Below are 17598 nucleotides of genomic sequence, written 5' to 3' on the forward strand. Positions count from 1 at the left end.
TTGTTAGACTAGAGTGTGGAAGTGTTGAATTGTCCGTTTTGACTAGTTTTATTCTAGTTAGTTATTGATTGGGTATTAGTTTGGCCTTAGGCCCTAAATTATGAATATTATCCTTATGATCAAGTCTTCCGCCGATAGAACGTGACTGAATGAAAGTGTGACAGGACCAGGTGGTTCGCCTGAAGGCTAGAAATGGCTTTCGAGTGCCGGTCACATTAGGGTACCCTCTCAAGGCGTGATACTTGAGTTGTTGAGGATTATGACTAGTGTTCTCTACCATCTGGATAAGGCAAATGTGGTTGCCAATACTCTTAGTAGATTGTCCATAAATAGTGTTGCTCATATTTAGGATGAGAAGAAAGAGTTAGTTTGGGATATGTATAGATTAGCCCATTTGGATATTCGATTAGTTAATTCTGAGGATGGTGGTGTTATTGTTCAAAAATGGTTCCGAATTATTTCTTGTGGAAGATGTAAAGGCAAAACAAGATGGTGACCCCGCTTTGGTTGAATTAAAGAAAGCGGTTGCCGATAAAGACATTGAGGCTTTCACCTAAAGGAAAGATGGTATTTTGAGATATCAAGGCCAATTGTGTGTTCCGAATGTTGATGAGTTGAATGAGAAGATATTGTCCAAATCTCATAGTTCGTATTATTTTATTTATCCCAATTCCACAAAGATGTATAGATATTTGATGGAAGTGTATTGGTGGAATGGCATGAATAAGGACATAGTGGAGTTTGTGGTTAAGTGTCCAAATTGTCAACAAGTGAAAGTTGAGCATCAAGAACTAGGAGGATTGGCTCGGGACATTGAAATCCGTTCTTGGAAGTGGGAAGATATGAATATAGACTTCGTGATGAGTTTGCCTTATACTAGAAGGAAATATGATTCCATTTAGGTTGTTGTGGACTGAATGATGATGTTGGCATATTTTGTACCAGTTAAGACATCCTATGGTGCTGAAGACTGTGCAAAGTTATATATTTGAGAATTGGTAAATCTTCATGGTGTCCCCATGTCTATTATATCATATTGAGGTACTCAATTCACTTCATATTTTTGGAAGTCATTTTAAAAGGTCTTGGTATGAAAGTCAAGCAAAGTATCGCCTTCCATCCTCAAACCGATGGACAAGCTAAAAGAACGATCTAAACTTTGGAGGATATGTTAAGGGTGTGTGTGATTGATTTTAAAAGCAGTTGGTATGAGCATTTTTCATTGATTGAGTTTGCCTATAATAATATTTATCACTCTAGTATCCAAATGGCTCCCTTTTAAGCCTTATATAGAAGAAGATGTAGATCCCCAGTGGGTTTGTTTGAAGTGGGTGAGATGGGGTTGATTGGTCCTGATTTAGTAGTAGATTCAATGGAGAAAGTAAGGCTCATAAGAGAAAGATTAAAAACGGCCCACAACCGACAAAAGCCTTATTCGTATGTGAGAAGAGGGGAAATTGAATTTGAGGTTAATAATTGAGTTTACTTGAAGATTTCACCCACGAAGGGATGATGCATTTTTGTAAGAAAGGGAAGCTAATTCCCCGCTATGTTTGCCCATATCAGATTTTAAGGCGGATTGGTAAGGTGGCTTATGAGTTGGATTTGCCTTTAGATTTGGCATTGGTGTATCCAGCATTCCATGTGTCATTATTGAGGAAGTTTGTTGGTGATTCTTGCTCCATTTTTCCATTAGATGGCATTAAGGTTAAGGAAAGTCTTTCACATGAAAAGGTTCCGATTGAGATTTTGGATCGGCAAGTTGGAAAGTTGAGAAATAAAGAAATAGCTTCAATTAAAGTGTTATGGAGGAATCAAGAGGTTTAGGGTGCTACATAGGAGACCGAAGCAGATATGATGTCCCGATATCCTCATCTCTTTCCTGTTGTGTCTAGTTGAGGTATTTAGTTCTTTCATGATCCAACCAACCCAAATTATGTATTTCAATTGTTCTCATTGTTTCATATGCATTCATGTTCATGAAATAAGTTTTAAAGTGATGTTTTAGCTTGAGATTAAAGATTTCATGTTTTATGCATGACAAGATGATTTTCATTCATGATGGGATATTATGTTCCATTCCTATTTCATTCATGCTATCTTGAGTCCCATTTGAGGACAAAAGTTTCCTAGGGGGAGATATTGTAAGACCCCAAAAGTTGGAAAGATGGAAATCGAGGAACAAAAGATGAATCCCCAACAAGTTTCACTTTTTTGGACTAGGTGATGACCACGAAGGCCATCACGGGGTCGTGGTCCTCACCATACTTCATAGTGTGCCACTATGGTAATGATTCAGAAACCAAAAACCTGTAGGGAAGGGTCCACGATAGGGACCAAGGACCATGGTGGGCACCATGAGCTGTGGTGACCCCTCCCCTAAGGCCATTAGAAAATTCTCAAAGGCAGGGACCACACTTGACCACCACAGGTCGTGTTTTCTTTCATGGACTGTGGTGGGTTTCGTGGTGAGCACTCCTATAGACATTATGTCAGTTTCCTCACAACGAACCTCACCACAAGTCGTGCTGACCTTCATGGACCGTGATAGTCTCCATGAAAGAGATCCTTAGGATTTTACTTTTTCCCATATGTAAGGCACTGCCCACGATCACCACCATAAAATGTGGTAAGTTACACGGACCATGGTGGGTCCTCCGTGTAGGCCCATTTTCTAATTTTAATGCGGGTTATTTTAGTCTTTTCCCAAGTTCAGATCAATGAATCTAGACACTTTTATGGCCAATTTCAAAGTCTTTATTCATACAATTCTTCAAATTCCCCTCCTATTCTATCCGTTCTTCAAAATTTCTCTAAGGCAAGACTTTAAAATCTCTCTCAAGCTTCTTCCACAAATTCAATCTGGGGTTTCAAGTTTATCAGGATTCCTCTTCAATTTTTGAGATAATTTCATCAAGGTATATGGGAATTGATCCATGGGTTCCTTTCACCCATGGAGTCCCAAGGTTTTCCCCAAAATTCTCTTGAATTTCAATTACTTTTAAACCTAGTTATGATGAATTGTGTTGGGCTGTTTCAATTATGTTTTTCAATTATTATTAATGATCATTATAAGCATGATTTTACATTAATTTTCTGATTTCAAGTTGAATTACGAATGCCCATCCATGAAACTAATTTCAATGATGATATACATGATTATGAAGTTCAATGATTTTAAAGTATTGTCATGGTTTTCACTCAATTGACTAAGTATACGGGTTTTACTCTAAATTCAAGTATGAATTATGATCATGGATTACAATTATGTTCAAGATATGAATTTCATGCAAGTGATAAAGAAAAGTGATTAAGGATCCTTAATTTGTGACCAAGGAACCTAATGATTTGAATTATGCAAGTATGATATTGTGATGTTGAAATGCTTATACTATGATTGCAAGTATGACATGAAAATGACCTAATCTATGAATTATGAAGTTTATAAAAAAGGTTTATGACTATATGTTAAGTATGATTATTGTGTTACATATTCCGTGGGATTTGACTTAATACCAAATGATGACTTGCGGTGGGGACTCTACCTACGGGGTACTTATATGAAGTCTCTTGTCCCATAAGTACGTGCCACCATAGGATTTTCCATTATGGCCTAGCTAGTGGATCCATATATAGCGTATGTACATGACCCGCCTAGCGGGCTAGAGTCTACCTTGCCAAGTAGATTCTTTTTTCTTTTATTGTATGGGAGACATCGGGATTCCATCTTATAGCTTGCATGGTCTTATTATTGATTATGGTTCCTATCCCACATAAGTATATTCTCTTCATGTTCTTTAACGATTTCAACTGTCTCTTAAATGCTTTGACTCTTATGGTTTCTCATTACTTTACTTATCATCTTGATCGTGTACAATATTTGATCATTGCTTCCTATGATTTTTATTGCATGGCATGCCCATGTAGTTAGTACATTCAAATGTACTAACATATATTTTTGCCTACATTATTCATTATGTAGGGGTTGAGGATCACATTACTACACGTGGCTAGTTGAGCTTCCATCCGGCGGAATTTTGGTGAGTCATCATCTATTGAGGACTAGTTATGAGTTGGTTCTTTCTTTCAAAGACAATTATTTCATTCATGTTGATGGTGAGCTAGGGACATATCTTAGCCCCCGCCTTTCTTGTTTAGTAAAGGCATTTGTTGGACGAAATGGTGTAGAGTCTATGAAGTCAAATTTAGTCTTTCCTTATGATTAATGATTTTAGACTCTTTCTAATGCTATGTTCCCCTTTAATTTATCTTATGTATTCTTAATGACATGTCAAAAGGCTTTGTTGAAGCCCTACGGGGTTTCGATCATCGTGTAACATCTAGGGCCTAGTACGGGTTCTGATAGTGTGGAACGTCCTTCGAGGTAATAATATAATAACCACGGTGCATGGCACGTCCCTGAATGGAATAATATAACAACCACAACACGTGGCATATTCCTCAGTGCAATAACATAACAACCACGACATGTAGCACGTCACTCAAATCCTTTTTATTTTCCTCTTTCAATTTCACTTAGCCGAAAAAATTTCACATCGGCTAATTAATGAAAAGGGGACCTTAATGATATATTTCAACCCAAATTCAAATGAAAATAGTCATGCAATGATGAGAAGTAATGCAGTTCAATATCATATGCAATTCATGTCTAAATACACAAGGTAAGCTTCACAACAAGACAACAAAGTAAAATAATTCAAATAGTCTGATTCATTGGATTAATTTCCCTTTTTTTATAAATCTGATTGATCAATCGTAAGTAATTTCACGATTCTTGATCAACCCAATACCAATTTCAATTAAATAACATAGCACATAACAAGAATAAATATTCTACAAACTTACTAAGGTTTACAGTTCTACTTACCTCGATATCACTCCCGAGTACTCCGAAATTTGGACTTTTCCCATCCGTCGATGCTCTAAATTGTAAGAATCTAATCAGATATAAATTTCCAATCAAATTACAGAACTAACGACACCAAAATCAAAATATTTTGAAAATCAGATCAAATTTGACCCAAAAAAACCAATTTCAAAAACGAATAGGAGTTTCAGAAATTTATTCATGAAAACGATCCTTGAAGTATTTAGAATCTATTAGTGAAAATAGAATCGAAAAAGGACTTCATATCAGTTCAAAATCATCACTTCAATCAAATTTTCAAAGTTCTTGAGAAACTCCCCGTTTTCTCTAGTGAAAAATCTCAATTTCGAGCTATAATCAATAATTATTCAATGGGTAACGGTAAATACTAGGCAAAATAACTTACCCAATGAAATTCCCACAAAAATCTCTTCAAAAATCCCCTAACCCAAGCTTTTAAATGTCAAAAATAGGGGGAAATTGCCATATCCCATATTTTAGAAAAGGTCATTGTTTAGACCTCATTAACTCTCACGATCGTGGCCTTAAGTTTGCGAACGTGAAGGTCACTAGTGAATAGAGTCTGTGATCGCAACCCTCCCTCCGCGAAAGCGAAAGTCTTAAGGGGAAGACCCTTCGCGATCGCGGTCAACCTTCTGCGAATGCAAAGGTTGACTCACAAGACCCTTCGTGAATGTGAAGAGGTTCCGCGAATGTGAAGCATACATACAGGCACCAGATATCATCAAGTTTCCAAATATACTTAGACTCTGAATGGACTCTAGAGATTCGTTCAAAACCCCGTGCACACAAACCATATATGCACCTCCACTAAATTTAGTGTTACATACATAATGGAACCATCGAAATTCGAATTCGAGGTCTCCTTGATCCAGATTCTGATAAATCGCAATCAAACTAAGTCTAGGCCTCAAAATACCAAAACGAGCTTGATTTTTCCAAAAATTCAAACAATGGAACTCCCACACCTAAAACCATCCCTTAAATCCAACAGAGTCATCAAAATTCCATTTTGAGTATCGGAGATCAAAAAGTTGATTAAAGTCAAACCTTGGCCTAAAATTCCTTAAATTTCCAACTCAAGATCTCAAATCTTTATTTCAACTCTAATTCTGATTTCGTAAACTCTCCTAGACCAATTTCCATATTCTGGAGCTACTGGAAATGACGCAATTACATTCCGAGACACATAGCTCCAATTGGTCTCAAACACCACTTTTAAACACTTTAAGTATTTAAAAACTCAAAACTTCTAAAACTCAACTTTGTCATAGAACTTCCCAAAACCAACACTCGATACCTATCAAAAAAAACTCGGGATAACTATAGGGAGGGGGAAAATGGTCATTTCATAAAAGTTTCCAAAAATGACATTCTGGTTCATTACATTTCCCAGCACAAAAAATCATATTCGTCCTCAAGCATAAAGTAAGAGAAAGAAGGAGACTCGATGCTACCAAGAGTCCGAAGCATCACCTCCAAGCTCGGTATTTTTTTCCCAAGTGAACTCTTCCTTAGACCATATCATCAAAATCTACTATCAGATAGAACCTTCAATCCAACTTTGGCAGATCTACCAATCAGGATAAATTTTTAAGTCACAAACTAACCCATGGACCAAATTTGAATTAAATTCCTCTAAACCACCGGATAACCATCAGGACAAATCCTTCATCACATAACCACGAGAGAACTTCTGAACTAATACCCATTAAATAAGGAGTGGACCTAAATCAGCCACCAACAACTCCTAAAACACGAACTGGTACAGATTATGGTAGAATTCAATTCTCTTAATGATTTCTTTCCACGAGCTTAAGTTATAAAATTGGATTCATAGTCATTGGTTACTCATCATGGGAAATTGAATTTTTCTGACCCAAAGAAGGAAAGTATCGAGCAACCATCTAGAGAGAGATGCCCCCAAGCCCACAAAACCTCAAACCACACCATCAAACATGCCAGATAAGTAGTTATGATTTTAAACAACCCCTTAAAGCAGTAGCATTATGCCCAATAGCCTCTCATATCCAATTATATGTAGAATAAACATAAACTCAATGACGAGGCACACATAAGTCTGTCAACCACTGCAAACATATATAGTAGCTCTTCTATAAATCCTCATAAGCAAGGTGACACTTGTAGAATTTCCAAAAACCTTCAACCATCCCAAGGTAGCACCAAACTAGCCATATTTGAACTGACCAAATTTGCGCAAGCATCTTACCCTACCAAGAGGGAATAGATCGTTACATCTGATCCACTACTAGGAATCCATCCATGGAAGTGACAGCACGCATGAGCATAGAAATGGCATCATACTCCAAATTATGTCTTAAATAAGGTAGGTGTTCACATAAGAGTGTACACAACCGAAGTCGGATAACATAAGGTATTCCTTTCAGAGTGTCCATAGTACATATTCTCATTCATATGACTTCACAATCAACTATCCTAATCTCATAACAATTGTGATCATACTCAATTTAACAACTTCCACATACTCCTTACAGCACTCTACTGACGCCAACACTCTCGATACTATCATAACAACATGATCACACCGGCCAGTTACTTTAATCTCAAACCATTGCTAGTATCTATGTCCACTTAGCAAGACTTCTTTCTCCCCATTTAAGCACCCCATGACAGGTATGGTTCTCAACCAACTGCTAAAACTCTAGATTTCAAACTTTTATAATACCCTTCCATTAAGATAAAACTATTGACTCACGACCAATATCAATTACATGCAATCTTACAGTTACCCAATTTCAACTACTTTTCAACCATTATGTGCTTAATGCCAAAACTTAGAGCAAGCCTTGATCACCTTGATAATTTTGCTACTAAAAATACACGACCCATGGAATGCACCACAGTAGACTGTGCAGTCCCATCAATAAAGTGGTATTAATCTCACTCGAAATCCTTAACAACCATGTAAAACTATATCTCATCCTGTAGTGCATTCATAAGTCGCATACCATAATGTGAGCATTCTAACCCAACATAAAACAAAAAATATTTGATACCTTAATGTTTGTCACACAAACTAATGCTAAACCAAACCTTCAGAAAGTCATTGATGACCCATCATACATCCGTGCTAAATTATCCCACCTTACAATGTCATGTCTAAACTCAAAGTCGAAAACCCATACAACATTTAACTTTGAACTAAGGGATCTACACCTGAGTCTTATTCCTTCATATTTCTTAACTTGTATCTACCGTGTAATATTGATAGAACATTCAAGATCTTAGCACATACTCATGACCCAATACCAAATGCTTGAACTCTTTGACCCACCAGACTCGTGTTCCTTTCATTAACTCATTTATCATCGTTATTTATTGGCCAAACATCCAAAACATATTACCTGTTATCTTAAATCAAACTTCTCAAATAAAGAATTCATCAAACTCTTTTACAATCGAAAGTAATAAAATGCACAACTCGAACCATATACAAGTTCTTCCAAATGCTCAACAATCAGCACAAGTAATCCTTCCTTACCTTGCCAATTCATACCTTGACAAAAACCAACCACCGTGAATGTATGCTTTCGATGAAAAATATGAATTTCAATCCAAATTGTGTAAACCAATCCCCTTATCAATCAACATTAGCATATACCTTAAAGTTTTCATGCAATCACATACCGTAGCTTATCATTGAACATTGTTACATTGATCTTACCTTGTCCCTCATTAGGAACCCAAATCATGCAAGTCATCAGACTCAAGATTACTATAGAACTACCATAATGCTAGAGCCAAACGTTCGTAGACTCCCCTCTCAAAGCATGCTTAGTCCGACTGAAGAACACCAGATACTATTCCCATAACCAGAACAAGATGGACGAAGTCATGTATCTCTGAAGCCAACTCTCCAACCTCCCTAAAGTTAAATCCTTGAACCCTGCAGTCAAAGTAAGTATTCTTGCTCTTGCCTCATTTTGATGGCCAAATTACCTCCCATTAATTCTCCCATTATAAGATGAAACATTTTTCAATTCTACTCGAGTGGTTCCCAAAATATCATACAACTTTTCAAACAACTATGCTACTCATCAAGTGGTAGAAACCGCAACTCTAGATACTTGCATGTTATCATTATCATACTGGATGCCCTTAACCGAAAGCCATCACCAAATAGTTGCATCCTAATCAGATTCCATCCTGAACTACTATTACCATGTTCAGCCATCTTTGTTATCATCACGGAGTTAGCCTTATCATCTATGTGATACATCAAGCTTTCCATACTGTCTAATCTTGTAAATTAACAAATTCCCATACATACATACTCTCTCGCTGGTACACTCACTTGCCTTCACGCAAGTATACTTGATAAAACTTTCATTATACATAAGCTTATCCTTCCAATGCCAATCCACCCCTTCTAGCTCATAAAGGGCTTGCGAATCCCCAATTTGATCCTCGAAACATACATCACCATCCAAACACGTTAATAACCTACCAAAGATCCACTACTAAAATTTTTTCTTATAAATAATGCCTAATTCAATGTTCGTAGTAATAACCAGTTGGTTTCTTAAGTGTAAATGCAACATCAAACTTCATCACTCAAGTATATAAAACAACTGATAACTCCTCAATAATGAGTATTCACACTTGACAACCGATGTCTCCATTCTCATATATCACTAGTACCATTCCATGAGAGCCCAACAGATCCACCACTAGAATATTTCATACCCACCGAAAAGATCATTCTGGATGGTCTATACCTTTCTATTCAGTATGTAACTGCCATACATTACCAAAACATTTCATTCTCCAACAGAAAATGATATGCACCTTTTCATAGGCCAGGTTGATAAAAGAAACAACACAGCCCATAACTTCACCCAAGTAAATACAAGTATTGTGGCAATAGATGTATCATAATCCATCCTGATATACACCCACTCTACAAAATCGATATAAAAATTCTGGTCTCAATTGATGTAACATCATAATCATCATACACTATGCAACCCATTCTTTCATGACGAATTACATAGACTTAGTCCCCAAGGTCACAGTGCTCACAATAATGTCATTCCCCTAATTATACCATTCTTCATTGTCAAACCACTTCAGATATCAAATAAGCCACACAAGTGTTATTTTCCATTGTTGAATAACTAAGATAACTAACCTGACAGGATGTGATATCCACAAAGTCTCTTGACCATGGTGCACCCTCTAATACCATATCCTCATAACACATCACTGAACCATAGCCTTACTTTTGAATAGCAGAGGATTCCAAGTATGACTCGACATCAATTACATAAGTATATCACTTCTGCCTCAATACAAGATCTAACACTAAAACCAAGCTATGATATCTCAACTACACGCACGCAGGACCAAGCATGAGTCATCACTATAAGAGAAAGAGGACAGAATGAAGTGATACAAATTAGATCGGATCAAAGACGCACGATAGAGAATTAAGAAGTAAAGATCTTTTCTAACGGTCTTCATAGCCTCCCGAATATAAGTATAGACATATCTATACTGATCCTCGAGACTTTACTTAAACTTGGCCTGCACACGTGAGACCTATAAACTTAGGACTCTGATTCCACTTTTTCATGACCCAAATTTGAGTGTGATGGCACTCATCTCAACCCACAGAGAAAAGTCATTCCAAAATCCAATTAAAGTGGAAAACAATATAATAAATGGATAAATACAAAGATGAGGAAGTCTTAAACAACTATAAAATCCCCAAAAATTGATAGTCACATGTACAAGCCTCTAAAATAGTAGAATTGAAATAAACATAAGTCTCAAAAATGCATTTGTCTCTCAAATGGAACAAAGCATAAAAAAGGATCGATGGTGATCGCTGGCGTCAACAGTTACCTCTCAAGTATCTCCAACAGCCATGGGTGAAGAAAGGAGAAATCTAGATCCTCTGTCTGGGCTTAGAACCTACATAGATATAGATAGCAAGGGGTGAGTACCAAACAACACGGTACTCAGCAAGTAAAAAAATAAAAGCATGTAAAGCTAAATAGAACAGGTACTCCTGACACCCCATCTGAACCTCTATAACTACAACCTACAAGCAGAAAAGCCCAATCTACAGTGTATAGGCAGATATAACTCATGTAACACGTAAGTCAAGTCTGTTTCCACAGCTCAATAGATAGTATCAATTTCGCATGTATTTTAGTCTCAAAAGCTCACATAATTAGGGAAAATACACATATAGTCAAGTCAATACAATACAATGCAATGCAATGAATGCCTAATGTGATGCTAAAATAACAACCACGATGCATGGCACATCCCACATATATAAAATATAACAACCACGATGCGTGGCACATCCCTCGAGTCAATAATATAACAATAATAATATTTGGCACGTCCCTCAATACAATAATATAACAACCATGGTGTGTGGCACATCCCTTGAATCCTTTTTATTTTCCTCTTTCAATTTCACTTAGACAGAAATATTTTACATCGGCGAATTCATAAAAAGAGGACCTCAATGATATATTTCAACCCAAATACAAATGAGAATATTCATGCAATTTATGGAAAGGAATGAATCTCAATATCATATTCAATTCATGTCTTAAATATCACTAGGTAAGCTTCACAATGAGACAACAAAGTCAAATAATTCAAATAGTCCAATTCATTGGATTAATTTCCCTTTTTTATAACTCTGAATGATCAATATTAAGTAATTTCATGATTCGTGATCAACCCAATAACAGCTTCAATCAAATCACATAGCACGTAACAAGAATACACATTCTACAAAGCTTACGAAGATTTAGAGTTCCACTTGCCTAAATATCGCTACCAACAAGTGTGAAATTTGGACTTTTTCCTTCCGTCTAAGATTCGAGTCGTAAGAATCTCATCAAATATAAATTTCCAAAAAAATTACGGAACTAATACCTAAATCAACATTTTTTAAAAATCAGGTAGAATCTGATCTAAAAAACCCGATTTCAAAAACGAATAGGAAATCCAAAAAAGTTTTTCATGATTAATGAAAATGGAATAAAAAAAGGACTTCGAATCAATTTGAAATCATTACTTTAATCAAATTTTCAAATTTTTTGAAACCCCCCCCCCCCCTTTCTCCAATGAAAAATCTCGATTTCAAGCTATAATTAATAATTAATTAATGGATAACGATGAATACTAGTCAAAATAACTTACCCGTTGAAATCCCCACAAAACACTTGTCAAAAATCTCCTAACCCAAGCTTCTAAATGTCCAAAATGAAGAAAAATGGCCACATCCCGTATTTTACAAAAGATCACTGTTCAAACCTCATTGATCGCAACCCTCCCTCTGCGAACCCAAAGTCAACAGAGTCCGCGATCGCAACCCTCCCCATACAAATGTGAAGGTCTTAAGGGGTAGACCCTTCGCGAATGTTGTCAACCCTCTGCAAACGCGAAGGTTGACTCACATGACGTCCCGAGCGCGCACCCGGCATGCAATAAGGTTGTGTCCAATAAAATGGGCATATCTTTGTTTACAAATATAGGATGGAAAAATAATTTATTGTGTTGGAAACTAAATTCAAATACCTTAACAACCTATTTGGATTGACGTATTTTAGGTGCTTTTAAGTTAAAAATAACTTTTAAGCACTTTTGTGGTGTTTGGTAAAACTTTTGTGGTATTTGGTAAAACTAAAAGTCCTTTTATGCGCTTGTTTCTAAGTTAAAATAACAAAAATAAGCCAAAAGTCATAAGTTAGAAATCCTAACTGATGTAAGCCAATCCAAACATGCACTTAATTTGACAGGTTATGGTCCATATAAGTCTTCATATTCGAAGAGATATTCTTTTTTGAAATCTAATCGTGCTCAAACTCATACGAAAAACTTTATCTGTAAGGAAACTTTCAACCCAAATTTGTGCTATAGTTTCCTGAGGACCTTAATTAACATCTAGCACATTTTCCCCATTAAAGTCTTGAACTTTTTACCTATGTACAATCATATTAAGTGGGTTAAAATATAATTTTACACGTGAAATAGTTCAAACCATAGTACGGAAGTTTGAGATGCTACACTTCACAATAACGTGAATTCTTGTAGAGTGATTGTCAAATATCTTCCTTCCGTGGACCAAGTTGCAGATATTCTCACCAAACCGTTACCCAAATCTGTCTTTCTTTGATGTTTAAATATTCAAGTTAGTTGTTGTTACACGACACCTAACTTGAGAGGGTGTATTGAGATAAATTTGTGGTAATCAGTTTGTCAGGAATATATTTAGTTTATTTTGAATTAGTTTGAATATGATATCTAATCTTATCTACAATATTAGATTAATTTTTGGATTAGTTCCTTAATGTAAGTCAAGTTAGTTTTCTTAAAGTTAGTCAAGCTAGTTACATTCAATTGTATTTTATATAAGCTACGATCGAATGAAACTCATTCAAATTTGCTTTTAGTCTTAATCTCTTTAATTTGTAGCAAGCTGGCAACTTACAGTGCAGTCTCTTAATTACATTCCTTAGCCTAGTTTGTTGAACTGATCATGGAATCTATATTGGATAGGAGTGTTCTTTTATTATTAGCTTAGCCTCCTATGTTATTATTTTTGAGAAGCAATGCGTATGCTTCTGCTTGGCTTTGTAAGAACAATTTTTTAGCTGAAATTATGTTTGATAAAAGAAAAAGCATTTTTTTTCTCAAGTATATTACTTAATGCATTTATGATTAATCGACGAACAACATTCTATCATTATAAATCTCAATATAAACATTTGATACATTACTAATGTTTGCCTAAACATTTTCTGCATTATTAATCCTCCAACTCAAATGACCCTTAATACTCTATTTGGATAGTTGTCACACATTATTTTGTAATGTATCCTAGACTGTATTGTGTTTTATTATAATGTATTGTATTGTTTTAATCACTCCATCAATACATAATGTCACACATCAATAATTTAAAAAATAAACCTATTAGAAACATAAAGTATATGGTAGACTACTCTAAAAAGATATATAGGGTAAATGATAAAATAGGATTATTAATAAAGATAAAATGAGAAGAACAAATTAAGGTAATTAAGCAATAACACCAAATCAATCTTTATATAAAATAAGACTTTTTATTATTACGTAATAATAAATTTAACAATATGATCTAATAAAATTTAAATAATAATCAATATAAATATTATATTTTAATTAACAAATACAATAGATAACAACTATCCAGACAACGCGTAAGAGGTTGAATCACGAAGTAATATTTTTTTATATCAAATCACGGGATCAGAGTGCACGTTTGTAATCAGATCTCTCTACAGCAATATCCTTTAAGTCAACCAACAATTGACAAGTGATACATCTGCTGATAAATCTCTCTGTATGAAATATCCAATATCACATGGTTTAACAGTTAGATATTAATTAATTTTTAACAATTATTTGTTATATGGAAAAAGAAAATGCACAATTCAATAAATTAAAGGTTATACTCTTTATTTCTTTATTTCAATTTGTTTGTCTAATTTTTTTTTATTTTTCATCTAAATAATATAGCTATATTATTTTTGGTAAGTTTTAAATTTTAGCTTTCAATATAACATATTTAAGGTCATAAATTTATATATATATATATGGGGAGTTAGGGAGGGGGTAGGGATTATTTGATTTTTAAATGAAAAAAAATAGATCCGATATGTATGTCAACTAAAAACGAGATCTGATTTGTATGACAACAAAATCAATGCCACATGACACGTTCTTCCAAAATCATAATTAAAAAAATAGATCCGATCTGTGTTAATGACGAAGCTGGATGGAATCTCACTAATCAGCCATGTTTAAAATATATATTGTTGACATTGCGGGTTTATTTGGCATGACTAAAATTGTTTTTAAGAAAAAAAATGAATTTCTTATTTAGTTTTTTGGGTTTGATAAGTAAAAAAAAATTTATCTTAAAAGTAGTTTTATACAATTTAGATAAATACTATGATGGATGAGAAAAAAGATAAGGTACGTTGAAGATGGAGAGAATACATTTAATATGCAATACTCTTTTTGGAATTTGTTTACCCTAATTCAAGTCATTTTTTCCTCATTTTTAACAAATTTGTTTTCTTAAATAAAATATTTCAAAATTTCTAATCAACCAAATATGAGTGATTTAAAAGTGGAACATAAACATGGATGATTCATTTTATCAATAACGTGTGGTATTTCACAGGACATAGACTTCATAAACTTATAGAGGGAGAGAAACATTAATCGGATGGTCATGCCATATTAAGAGAGAGAAAAGATTTAGCTTTATAAACCTCAATAAATTAAAACTTAAAATTACTACCACGAGTTAAAAGTCCTTCTAGGATATAATCTACAAGAATATATAATGACGATAGAAACCAATACCATTATATAATTACCAAACCCAAGCCATAGGGACAATTTATCAGACACTCAGGAGTGATAGTTCCCTAGTCTTCTAAAGATGGGGTGACTCATACAACCCTATTCTTCTATTGGAAAACTTTCACATGTGCATAGGTAGACTAGAACATTAATCAAGAACTCAAAAACCCAGTACAAAGCCAACCATATATGACAAACCCAATCATTGTCAACTCCAAAGTAGCCCCACAGCCTCCCTACTTTGGTCTTGGCTCGGGAAAAAGGTCATAATTATTCTTATACACTAAAAAAAATATTTCTCATCATACTTTTTGATAAATTTATCTTTATCATTTAACTTTGAGCATATTATTTTTCTTGAATTGTTAAGTCACATGTTTCCACTCTTATTATCCTATATAATATCGACGTAAATATTGCTACTTCAGGAACAAATCGAAGAAAAAATATATATAAAAGTTCACTAACACATCTTCCTTTACAATCACAATGCACTTATGAAAATATTACCATTTTTCATGATTATATTTATTTCTTAAACTCTACTAGAATTATGGTGGTTCATTTACTTTAATATACAATGTTTTATACATATATATTTCTATCTAATAAGAGTGAATGATCCTAAGAAGGCACAAGATTGTCATTCATGCATACTTAGGATTAGGGGTGTACATAGACCGGGTTGGTTTGGATTTTTTACAAACCAAACCAAGCCATTTGTGTCGGGTTATTAAATCTATAAACCAAACCAAACCAATAAAAGTCGGGTTTTTCGATATCAATTTTTCTCGGATTTTTCGGGTTTTCGGGTTTCTCGGATTTTTCATAGTATCTAATAAAAAGCACAGAGCAGTGCTTCTTAAAAAGAGTTCTAGTACAAAATATCAACATATAAGATGGAGGCAGAACATTGTTTGAAGTTTTAACTTTATAATATAAATTTATAAGATGTTTTTTTTTGTATATTATTTAGATGATCTTCTCAAGTCCAAATCTAAATGTAAGAAAGAAAACAAAAATTATGAAAAATTTTAAAAATATATTTATAAATTTCATTTTAATAAATATTTTTATGTATAACATAATTTAAAAGTAGTATATCTATAATCGGGTCGGTTTGGGTTCGGTTTGACTTTTTTTAGTTAAAACCAAACCAACCCTATAATGGTCGGGTTTTTTTTTCAAACACCAAACCAAGTCAAACCAAACCACTAGTCGGGTTTTTTCCGGTTTGGTTCGGTTTGTCGATTTAGTGCGGTTTATCGGTTTGTCCTGTACAGCCCTACTTAGGATCATTGAAATTTGGTTGGGCCTTGTTAGACAATAGTTTTGATAATTTGACAAACTAGGATTTGAAATGGGACTTGATCCCATGATAAAATCATTTTGTGCAAACTAAAATTGACAATTGTAAAGTTGCAGAGGTTGGTGGCATTGCAACAGAGGTGCTGCAATTGAAAGCTGCCTCGACCAATGGTGTTGCTCCTAGTTTTTTTCTTCCGTCTTATAAAGAGAATATTATGACAAAAAACAACAAGCTTTTGCAAATCAAGTCTATACATGTAAGGCCCCAGAAGTCGAAGAGTCGAAACCAAGGAGAAAATTTTCAAATTTGGGTTGAATTCAAGTCTACGAGTCTCTTTACGACTCATAGAGATTCCTACAACTCGCAGGAATGAGTCATAGGGTGAGTCCTCAAACTTTTTCAGAACCATACTGTGAAGAAGCCTTTACGACTCATCAAGACGTATTGATGAGTCATAACCCTTACTCATAAAAGTTTAGAGGTTCAGTTTTGCAGACTTTCAGGACCTGCAAGATGAGTGGACAATACGAGTCATAGACACGACTCGTAGAAGAACTTAAGAGACCCAACTTTTAGGTCTCTTTCAGGGGCCTACAGACGAGTCGTTCCTACGACTCGACACTGCCTCTATGATTCGTAGAGTACCGGGTGGTCCAGCCAAGATTTAATGAAGGGTATTCATGTCTTTTTCAAAGTTTGGTTCAATGAACCTAGATACTTTTATTGTCAAGTTTAAAGTCTTTATATACCTAATTCTTCAAATTCCCCTCCTATTCAATTCATTCTTCAAAAATTTCCCTAAGGAAAGACTCTAAATTCTCTCTAAAGTTTCCCCTATAAATTAAAGAGAGGGTTTCAAGTTCATCAAGGTTTCCTCTTCAAATCTAAGTCAATTTTACCAAGGTATTGGGAATTGATCCATGGGTTACTTTCACCCATGAATTCCTAATAT

The sequence above is a fragment of the Solanum dulcamara genome, chromosome 5 (genome assembly GCF_947179165.1).
Source record: "Solanum dulcamara chromosome 5, daSolDulc1.2, whole genome shotgun sequence".
NCBI classification, from domain to species: domain Eukaryota; kingdom Viridiplantae; phylum Streptophyta; class Magnoliopsida; order Solanales; family Solanaceae; genus Solanum; species Solanum dulcamara.